A 12,061-nucleotide genomic window follows, 5' to 3' on the forward strand; every position below is an offset into this window, starting at 1 on the left:
ATACAATCCTGTGGCAGATAACATTTTCCTGATAAAAAAAAAAACATCTGTGTGGTTTGTAGAAAGTAATAAAGTCTTTTTAAAGAAGCAGCAAAAGGAACAGCGGCAATTTGTTTGCTATAAGTAAAACTGTCAAGTTAAGATGAGCAGAAATACACACCGTGGCTACTCCTGCCCCCACAGAAGTTCAAACCTCAACATAAACTGAACGATAAAAAATAATCTAAGCACTGCTTTTCCCAGACGACAGACACAATAAGATGGAAGTGAGAGGAAATACTAACAAATGTCTCTTTTAGCAGCAGTAACAGTGTTGCTCTATGGATGACAATGTCAGAAACCACTTAAGTCCAGATGTTAAGTCTGTATAAGAACTGGATGTTTTTGTAACGTCACCCATTGGTTTATGGACCACAAATTTAAAGCCAGAAGTTTTCATATTTGGTGTGAAGGTGGAGCTGTAGAGGAGTGAGGGATGGATCTGACTGAGAACCCGAGGACACAGGTTATCAAACACCCGTGCTTTGTCATGCTTCTCAGTGTGTGATAATGACGCCAAAGGCTTCCTTAAGTACCTCTGTGAGACACAGCAGGCTTTCAGCTAACTGAAACTGTAAATCCAATGCAACGAGAAAGTCTTTGTAGGGCAGGAGGGAGGTGAGGCTGATGAGTCAAACAAAAAAGGACTTTCAACCAGGTCTCTGCAGCTTGTGTCCAGTGTAAAACCAGAAATCATCATTTCTTTATTGTACATACAGTTGTCATTCACGTGATGTATTTTTGTCACGTTATGTAACAAATTTACTTCTTTTAACCCACATGATCTTTTCTTAAATGTAACAGTTTTGTTGCCTAAACCTAACCACAAACACTTCACAACATTAACTACTTGCTACTATGTGTTTAATCTGTGTGTCACATAAATGTGCTAAAGGGTTTCCTGTGCGTCCCTATAGAAAAAATGAATGTTTCAAGACACTTCTGCATTGGCTTCAGTCTCAACCCCTTGGTCCGGACAAAAATAGCTCAATATTCTCCTCTACTGCCACCACAGTGGCACATTTTTGTTTGATAGTGAAATGTCTATATAAATATTGGATGGTTTGCTAGAGAATTACAGAAGAATAGCCTCAAGTGCTCGAGCCTCGAGACTGACCCTCTATTAATACTACAGGCATTAGATTATGACTCTAAAAACCTTTTCCCTCTTTATTAAAAAATACCATAATATTATCTTACTTTACCTGATTAGTGTTTTTTGATTTTTTATTAGAAATGTATTGAATGTATTAGAAATTAGAAATGTATTAGAAATGTAAATGTATTCTACCTTACTGCTTTGTTATAATAATAAACAGCTATCACACATGCTTGCTAAAACATGTCTGATATATTAATATTTACTAGCCATTACTGTGTTTGAGTTGAGAAAATTATGTTTTTCTCACAGTTTCTCACCAGCTTTAATTTAACAGGCAATGATGATTATGTTTGGGGAGTATGTGGACAGGCTGTACCTGTAACCATTAAGATCCACACACCCACAGCCTTGCCCCTCAAAAAAAAAAAAAAGTCTTGTGTATCATTACTTATAATAAGCATGTAATAAAATCCCTACACCCACTGGGTTTTCCAGACCCTACACTGAGAAGCAGCTGTCGACACACTGACATCCTGGATGCCTTCATCTGCTGATCCCGCGGATGATCAGACAGCTGGAAGCTGCTGCCATGTCGCTCCTCTGGACGCTGTATGACACAGTCAGAGGAACTAACCTAACCTCGTGTGCCAGGTGAGGTGGGCTGACAGCAGAGCAGGACAGAGGGCTCGTTACTGGGTCAGCGCTGTGAACCGGCACTGCGGCTCACACATCTGACCTACATTATGCTTCACGTAGCCTGGACGAGCTGCGCTCCGGTGTACAGGAGTCTCTAGACAGAGTTTGGAAAACATCACATGTGCTACAGTACTGCTGGACTGAAGAGTGTAGCTGATGAGTATAGTTACTTCAATTGCTCATGCTTTTATTTCTTTTAGGATAGTGATATTTCATTGTTATATTCCTATTGATTTAAGCTTCTTGTGTTTTTCTTAATGTTTGCGACCTTCCTGTCAAAAAGCGCCAGGCTACACATCACTACTTTTAAAGAATTATCACACTGACTAGGATCTAATCTAAGAAACAAAACATGCAACATTAATTCCCATTAAGCATGATGATTTTGAGGTATTTTCCAAATATTGCTGTGCCTAGGTCTCATTTACAATTAAATTTGGGGTAATTGTGCACAGACAAACAAGAAAAAAAACTTATAATTACACATCATATGTACTGGCACAATTTGTTAACTGATATTATGCTCATTTTCAGGTTCATCCATGTATTTTGGGTTTCAACTGGAACATGGATTAATGCTAAAAAATACTGATTTTTTCTTACACTACCTGAATGAATATACCAATATACACCCACTGTGTGAAATGCTCCATTTTAGCATCTGTCTCTTTAAGCTCCCCTCTCAAAAAAGCCCAGACAGCTCTGATTGGTCAGTGTTTACGGGTTTTCTGCATCTGTGCTTCCGGCATCCGCATTGTCACTGCAACCGGGTTATGACCATAACTGCATTGTAACTATACTTTCTACCTTTATTCAGTATAGCTGTCATGGCTCATTTAAAAGCAAAGTTTCTGAGTTCGGACTGTGTGCATTTGCCTGTGGGTTGAACATTTTGATACTTTCACAGTATTAGCACCTACATCTGCTTTATGGTAAAAAAAAAAAAAAGTTTTAAATAAATTTCAAATTCAAATCTGTCATTTTTAACAATATGGGCCATTTAATGATTAAAAAAACAACTTATTTTTACACATTTTTTTCAGATTCTGCATTTCTTCCCTTACAATTTCCTTTTAAAATATAAAATACTCTAATCCTCATTGAGGCTGTGATCCAAAAAAAAAAAAAATCAATATGGCAGTAACACAGAATGATATGTGAGCAGACTTATTTATTCACAGAGGAAAGATCAGTGTAGTCTCGAGTCGTGTTGTGGTTAGACACAATATTCTGTGTGATCCCACAGCAGACAGATTTATTTTGGTTGTAATGTGTGCCCCTCATAAGGGGAGAAGTGGGATAAGTGAGAGTGAAGGAAATATGAGTGTGGATGATGATGGAGAAATGTGTAGTTTTGAATCTTTATGATATTTTTCCTGAAATGTTTGGTTTCCGTTTCACGTTGCTATTGCTGCTTTGCATGTCTGCATGCTATGCTTAGTGTGTGTTGTTGCTTCATGCTGTGTACGAGGCTATTTTGTGCTAAAATGCTATATGTTGTTGCTGTGCTGTTGTTATGAACTGTTGTTCTACTGTTTCTTGTTGCTTCGCATGGCTTGTGTTCTGTCTTGGGAGCTCCTGTTTGTTTTGGCTGTTGCTGTCTCTATGGTGTCCTGCTGCCGTTCTTATTGCTATGTGAATCTTACCATTTTACAGGTTTCCAAACATCTTTCCACAGGACTACAGTTGAAAATTAGCCTGATGGCTAACACTGGCACATTGACAGAAGTGTTGATTAATGTGTGATGTTCCTATAAATGAAATGGAGTGAAATGAAAGGAGGGTGCTGCAGGTGTTGTGGGTGTGTTACACTTCTTTAGTCCATTACAGCTTTAAAGTCCCGCTCCATTCAAAAATGTGTTTTGCTTGTTGTTACTCCACTTGAATGTTTCACCTTTACTGTGCAGGATGATGTGTGTGCATATTTTTTTAACATGCAGTTCATGAAGGTGGGAAGTTTCTCTGTGCTTACCTGACCTGACGAAAGGTTTTTGCATGATGACGTTGCTACACATAACCTACGGCCCACCTCACTGGCCCCTTTGTGACTGTAAAAAGCATTCTTTGATAATTGTGGGTTGTCGATCTTCCAAATTAGCCATATTAAACTATGGACACCACATTTGGTTCCAAAAGTCACACAATAACAGAAACAAACCAACTAATCGAGGCAGTGGTTGACAGAAACTACCATGTTATTTAGGGTAGTAGAGCCGATTATCCCCAGATCATCCCGGTAATTTCAAAAGCTGCACTTGAACCATTTTTGCTTCATGCACCACTGACGGACTATCAGAAAAATGAATGGGGCCTCGTGGTCGATGCTGTACCCAGTTCTCTTCATACATCCATGAGATCAACTCGCCCTTTAACCGCTGCTCTTAATAAGTGTGCAATGTAAATCAAACTTGCAAGAAAGTAAAGCAAAAGTCCATAGTGATTTTTTGTTATATTACCCCCTAAAGATGAGAGATGACACTCTCGAGTTCTTATTTTTGAATAAAAAACCTCAGACTGCTGATAGCACTTAAAACAACTGCAGTGCACGGATAACTTGTAAAGTAAACATGTGGGTAAAGACATGCATGTGTTGTTGTGTTTGCGTGCCTCCACCACTGACTGAATCCTATTCCACATGTGTAACTATGTGTTTTGATGTGTAGGTCCCTCCTTTGTGGAGAGCCTATTAGTGGGACAAAAGCACATGTTTCCCTTTTCATTTGAAAGAGATCAGTGGATTTGCACAAAGGCAACCCAATTTAGACATCTCTAACAAAGCTCTCCTTCTTCCTCCCTCTCCCCTCTGCCTCTGTCTCTGTCTCACATACATTCGCACATTTGCATGCTCTTTGAGGAAGTGGCGGTTCTCATCCAAAAGCCCAAGCTGTGAGAAAAAGGGGATTGTGGAGGCAAGCGACTGAGGGGACAGAATTAGTGGGAAACAGAGAGGGAGGGAGAGAGAGAGGTGTGTATGGGTGAGAAAGGTCCCCTGAAGAAGCTTAAGTCCGCCCTGTTTTAAAACGCTTTGATCTCACTCTGAGGCCGCTCACCCAAGAGTTAACACTGTTGCTTTATTAAGGACCTACTCTTCTCTGCTCCACTCTCAGCTCTGTCAACACTTTTTTTTTATGTTGGAGCTCAAATTAGCAATTCAAATGGAGGCTATTTGGATATGCTCGCCCAGCTTCCTCCCCTCGGCTTTCCAGGCAGTTTGACAATATTTTTGTTAAGCCCCATTTCCCCCTAACGCAACTGTAGCAACGGGGGAGAGAGAGGAGATGGGTAGATAGAGGGGAGGGCGGGGGGAAGGAGGGAGAGGCAGCATATGCAGCGAGTGTTAGTGTGGAAGGTCAAATAGGAGACAGAGTGGCCCTTGCCATTTGGCGTGTTCTCTCCGCTAAGCTAATATAAGGGATAATGACTGTTATTGGAATAATATGGTTCCATTTAAAGCTGAAAGGTTTAAATTCATTGAGGGATTATAAAACAGTGCCACCCTGCCATTAGACGATGAGCCTTTTTTTTTTGTTTTACATTCCCTGGCTGACCTGAGGGACGCCGTATACAACTGAACTATCATACTGTTTTCAGTTAAATTTCCAGAATGCAACTATTATCTCCTCAAGAGAAAAATGTATGAAATAACTATGTGTAAGGTGAAAGGTGTTGCCCACAGTTATGAAGCCACACAGAACTTTTACAGTGTGCTAACTGGACGCGACGCAAGGGAGCGTCAGTGACTAAATCTGTTTGATTACGTTTTTCCTATTGGACTGTCCTGTCATGACGCAGTATTACGCTAAGCGGCCAGCCATTTTGAGCATCGCTTTTGTTGCACGGCACGTTTCTATTTTTTTCCTGACGCTGGCATCTAGAGCTCAGTGTCAGACAAGAATGGCTGTTTTGCAGGGCTTGATAAGAGGACATGTGTACCAATTTTCTCCCTCTCTGTGAATACACTTTAAGCTTGTGACAGTTTTTTCCATTAAAAAAGAATAAAATGTTCTTATCAACATCGTTCTTATCTGTTGTATCTTAATAAACACAATTGTCATCTTTCGTATTCATATTCATGAAGATATGGGTTTTAGTAACAAATGTCACCAGAACAGCTGGTCTGATGAGGTGTAACAGCCAACTCACTAATGGTGTAAATTAGAAACTAACAAAAAAAAGAAATGAATGATTACTGACAGAGTCAAGCCATTTTGTTGGGAGTTTGTTGGGAGTGTGAGAGCCGTCGCCGCTGTGTTAGCTTCAGATAACCGGGCTGACATTAGTTTGCTGAGAGGAGAGCACTTCCAGAGACGGCAGCAACAGAATGCTTGCTGATCCAGCAGGGAGTCAGGACAGTCTGGGATCAGACCCCTGGTGAAAAAAGAACCAAACCTAGGTATCGAGTACCCATATACAGCGCAACTTGTAATTATTGTGGAAAAAAATACTCATATATTGAGATTGCAAGAGCTGGAAGAAAATGGGGAATATTTTACAAGACATCAGTGATACTGGTCCAGAGCCACGAATGAATTCATCCACAGGACAATATTAATGATGGGAAAAATATTGTGAACCTCTTGCCATTAAAGATCTAAGTGGAAAAAAAAAGAAACTACACTCCAGTCGGCTCCAGCTTATCAGCCGATAATTCCTTCTGGGTTCACGTCTGAGGTGAGACCAGTCTAGAGAGAGTGATGGAGGCGGCAGGAAGATCCCATAAAGAGAGAGAAGTTGCACCACGATGGCTTTTAACATTACAATAAAAGACGCTTTCAAGCAGAGGCAAACACAAATACTCACACCCAAGGCTGTACTCATTTGACGGCGTGCACGCGCATTCATCATGCACGAGCATGCGTACATTAGTTGATAGCCTTTGCACAAACACACGCAGAGGCACAGGCTGAGGTGAAAGAGGCACACAAACACACTCCAAACACACACACACACAACTTCTCACTCTCCCAAGCATCTTCTAGAGGACATGAGGGTGAAATTAAATATTATTTTTCTGCACCTCTCTGTGTGAGATTCGGGGAAATATGACAACAACAGCTAATGAAGCGAATGATATATCTCCCTCATGTGTGTGGCCTCTATCCCCAGCTCAGCCACAGAAGCCAAAAATGTGGCTCGGCTGGCACGGCCCAACCAATTTAACTCCATCAGATTGTATGTTTGTGCACTAATATCCAAAACAAATAGAGGCGGGCAAGGGGAAAGTGACAGTTAAATGCTAATTCAATATGTCTCAGTCCTGTCAATCAGGTCCAACTGATTAGCGGTGCTTGTTCGCCTAAATGTGTTGTATCACCTCCTTGCCAAAATATAATGTGATCCTTTCATGCATGGTAGGGCCGGGGTTGTGGCGCAGTGCTAAGTCAGCGCTCTAGTTAATAAGTCCTTTTCATTAAACAAGCGTTCATTAAACATTCATTCATTCACTCATCCTCATTTGCATTTTCTCATCATAAAAGCATTCATGAAACATTCATTTGTTCACTTGTTCTCATTTGCATGGTTTCAAATGTATTCTTGAAGGAATGAATAGGACAGAAGCAGGCAGAGAGCGAGAGGGGGACAGAAGTGAGGATGAGAAAGGAGATCGTTATTACTCCGTTTGAACAATCTTTCCTGTAAATGACAGTAGAAATTAGATTATGTTTGCACTCCTCATTAAATAGAGGCACTCGCCATGTAACAAAATTGCCTGTTGCAAACAATGCAGGGCCATGATATGAAAACAAATCATTTCTGGTATCAAAGCACGCAGAGGACGGGAAACTCATTCTTGGTTGCAGTTGAATGACGCACCTGCACAAGCAAACGACATCCCATTTTGAAGATGATGTGACTGGATAACAGTTACGCCACTCTGTGCAGCTGCCCATCTAACCATATCCCAAAGAATAAATATTGCAACATTATACAATGAGGTCACGCATATGACAATACACTGCATCTTTTTATTCTGTTTCCGTTTGATCCATATTGTATGACTGAGCTCTTCCCTACATGCTTTTTCCCCCCTCTCATGAACGGGCTACACATCAAAGACATATTCAACAAATCCTCTGTGAAATAGAGCAGCTTTGCTCTATGAAACATTGCTCTGGGTGCAACTCCCAGTACATACAGTATGGTTTGTGTTTGTATGTGAATGTCAATGTGATAAATTGAATACCGATGATGTGGCGGTGAGAGATCATCTTTATACGTCTCTAACCCTGAGAGCATTCTGCATCCTCTATCCTCTCTTCATTACCTTCTCCTCCTTTCCTTTTAACTTGTGCCGTCAGGGGAGACATCAATCTGAGTGACAGGTTGTGTGATCCTCCTTCGGGGCTTGGTGGGAGAAGGAGGGCTGTCAACATAAATATCCTTCCTGGATTCGTGGCGGACATGGAGCAGCCATGGCCACCATGAATCTTCATCCATGATCACAGGTGGAAAAACAGGAGCCCATCAGCATTGCTGAAAACCTCGCCTTCACCCGCAGACGCCACCATCATCCCCCTCCCTTCTGCAAACTACATGATCAATACTGTCAGTTTGGTGCTTGCTCTTGATTGTTTGCCCATTTTTATTTCCGCACAGGCGGATAATACAGACAGCCTGCCGTGTCTCCCAGTGGCTTTCTTCCTGAAACAAGCTTAAACATTTTTGTAGGCCCTATATCTGCATACATTGTAATGCAGGGATCTTCAGTCAAACTCAAGTCCTTTACCCATCAAGTCTAAACGTCCACAGAGATCAGTGAAAGTAATAATAAGACAAAAAATTAAATAAATACATTGCAAAGGTAACTCCTAAGTTTGAAGGTCACACCCGGCATTTCCTGTTATCATATTTTGACTGGTAGCTCCAGTCAACATTTCTGTATGCTCTTCTTTCCACACTGACAACAATTAAGTCACAACCAAAACAAATATAAGTATTAGAAAAGTACTTGGAGAGTGCAGACCAAGGTCAAATGCCCTGTGCCTGTCAATGTAAACATTAACAAAAGTGAAAAATAATTAGTGTATCTGCCCTGTGATTTGGATCCGCTCCAAAACTGACTGGGTTCTTCCTTGGCTACACCCCTCCTCCAAGTTCAATGAAAATCAGGCCAGCTGTTTTTCCATAATCCTGCTGACAAACAGACAGACAAACCAACAAAAACATAACCTTCTTGGCAAAGGCCATCTTGGAACCCATTGGCTAGCGTCTGATTACACTAAAGCCTCTGTGGCTGAGTGTCATTATTTCAGGTTGATCTGATGAAGTCAACAGATATTCTATACAGCATCATCAACAGGTCATGACAGTCACAATGATGCAGCATCAGGACCGGCACCATAAGGCCGATGCCGCAATATAGCTCACAAGTAAAATATGTATTGTTACAGTCACTCTATCATTGTCATCAACATCATCAATACTTACTCTTTTTAGCTCCAATTTGGTCTCCACCAACTCCTGAGGTGAAATATCTGTAACTGCAGCTAAATAACCTACTGAGTTTACCATAGATAGTTGCTAACTTAGTCTGTCATATGGTGCTGAGCAGGCAGTGTACAGCGGGCATTAAGAGTTTATATGTTGACCATAAAAGCAAAATATTGATTTGAAAGATGCAAAAATCAACAAAGAGCTGAGGGCAGAGCTGGAGTGATAATTCTCTGTAGGTTCGTCATGAAGAGTGACATGTTTCACAGCGCATGAATACAGTGATAGAGACAGATTTCAAAGGTTTTACTCTCGATGGATGGTTGGTATAAACTACATGTTTCTGGTTCTGTTTAAAACTGTTAGTATTTCAGGGTTTTGCTACTTTTCCTTCAGTTCCCATTTACATCACATTTCCACGCTGTTACTTTGGCATCCTTAATTTATATGTAGTCATTTTTCAATTATACACCCAGATGCACACACTGACATTAACGCTGCAGCTCAGTGGGGAGTGACAAACCCTGAGGCCTCATTTGTTAGAGAAACTCAGACACAAACATCGCTCCTGTGACCAAAGTCAGAAAGTTCGTTTGTTTTAATGAGAAAGCTGATCTTGAAGCTACAACACTCGGAAACCAGAATAAATTAATTTTGGAGCACTGGTTCACCCAAAGCCTTGACTAATTTTTAAAAAATGATAAATCGTAAACATTTTAGAAAAACAATGACCCTGAGGCCACTGCTTTGTACCAGCTGAGCTGTGTGGACAGAAAAATTGATTTTGCTACCCAATTCATTGGCAAAATGAATAACACCAGCAGAGGTACAGGAAGGTTACAGGATTCATTGCCTCAGAAAAGCTACAGGGGACTCAAGGTGAACACATCTCTCTGTCACCTTGTTTGACCACGGCCAGCTACAACAGATGCAGCTTATTGCACTCTGTCTTCCTCCCTGGGACATTATTAAAGATTACAGAAGATAATCGCCATGGTATCATGCCGGATGCTGGGATCAGGAAGCACAATATCATCACATCCAGAGCAGTTCACTTGGGGAATACTGGACTGCTTTGACGTGTGGGATCTACCCATAAGTCCGACAACTGTTAAACGATAACACTGCGCTGCCAGACGTGGTGTCAGGGGGCTTAAAGGTACAGTCTACGATCCATGTTTATACAAAAGGGCCAATCGATCAATAAAAATTCACTAATTCATTCAAAACACAGCTGCTGCTAAGACTCACAAATAGACTGACAAATGAATCTAACTTGTTTTGGTGTGAGTTGCCGAGTGTTGGAGATATCGGCCATAGACAAGTCTGCCTTCCGTCTCTTTCTTAGCTTATGGGCTAAATGTCAGCGGCTAACACTGAATTGGTGATCCTGAAACATACAATAATATCTGCTTTGATGTGGTTTTTGGTAGATAGCGTATAGGATTCGGTTTATATCCAAAAACTGCACACTCTCCCAGCTTTGCAGTCAAAACTTTCACAATGCTAATGCAAAAACAAAACCTTTCAGACAAGCCCTCTCTGTGATGGAGGTTTCAGGTTTCTTTGCTGGTGTAACATTGAAGTCTGTGTTTTCCTTATTGGACGGCTTTCGTATTAGTGACATACCTAATCTAGTTTGTCCATCATACGTTTGAATCCCAGATTTTACGGAAGTGCACAGACATCGCCCCCTTCAGTAGAGGAATGTTAAAACACTTCTCGAGTGACAAGCTTTGCACACAAGTCAGTATAATATCGTATAGTCAAGGTCAGAGTTTTTAAGGGAAATAAAAAAAATATTTATATAACATATAACATATAACATATTTTTGAGAGAGTTGGGCTTCTGGTTTTTGAATAAATGTATACTAATGAGATATTACAGGATAAATTGTGATCTTTAGAGGTGCTGGTGGACAGACAGGAGTCCTGTTTCAGTTCTTATGTGATGTTAAGCTAACCAGCTGCTTGCTGTAGCTTCATGTTTGTCATTAAGACATAAGAGTGGAGTCTATTCAAATCTCAGTTAGAAAGCAATAATTGCACATGGAAACTGATACATTATTCCATTTACACAAGGCTGCATTTTTATCTACAAATAGTTGAAACGTGTGAATTTAGCTGCAGTAAAACGATTGTGTGTATTATATAGCTGTCACACATACCAATGTGTGTATGCATACAGAACACATCCATTGAGGATTTGCAAGTTTATGTAGCCTGCATTTAAATGACCTTCCATAACTGCAAAACAGCAGCTGAAAACATGTCATTCCCGTCAGAGGGAAACACAGAGCCTCTGCCTATCTATCAGTGTGTGCGAGGCAGCTTATCAGTGGCCTATCATTGTCTGAGCCACAGCCATGGACACCTGCTCTGCAGAGTCACACACAGGGAGGAGAGGAAGCCACCTGAATACAAATCAGACTGTTGAGCACAAGGAGGGGCAGGGATGATAGGGAGACAGAGATGGAGAGACTGCAGGCTTCAGTTAGGGAACTAGAAACAGTTAATTAGCAAGGATGCTCATAATGCTACTCTGACGCCTCCCCTCCCCTGCAAACAGCTTCCTCAGTGACTGCAGGTGCTGGAGGAAATCACCAGGATGACAGACTCACGCAACAAGCTCTTAAAACTCATGATGAACAGACTTCTTTTTTTAAACTGTATTGATTTTTCATCACCTCGCAGCTTTTACATTATTGATGAACGCGTGTCAAGAAAGCAACTGACTAATGATGATGTGGTTTCTGTAGCAGCAGATACAGACAAAGAGCGACCTCACAGATT

The 12,061-nt window shown here is 41.0% G+C and overlaps 1 protein-coding gene across 1 annotated transcript in view; it reads right to left on the bottom strand.

Moving 5' to 3' along the window:
• Positions 1–12,061, bottom strand: part of dab1b (DAB adaptor protein 1b) — a 124,280-nt gene that overhangs the window by 82,880 nt on the left and 29,339 nt on the right. The window lies entirely within an intron of this gene.

This window comes from Plectropomus leopardus, chromosome 12 (genome assembly GCF_026936395.1).
Source record: "Plectropomus leopardus strain MGB_pleo_1.0 chromosome 12, ASM2693639v1, whole genome shotgun sequence".
Lineage (NCBI taxonomy): Eukaryota > Metazoa > Chordata > Actinopteri > Perciformes > Serranidae > Plectropomus > Plectropomus leopardus.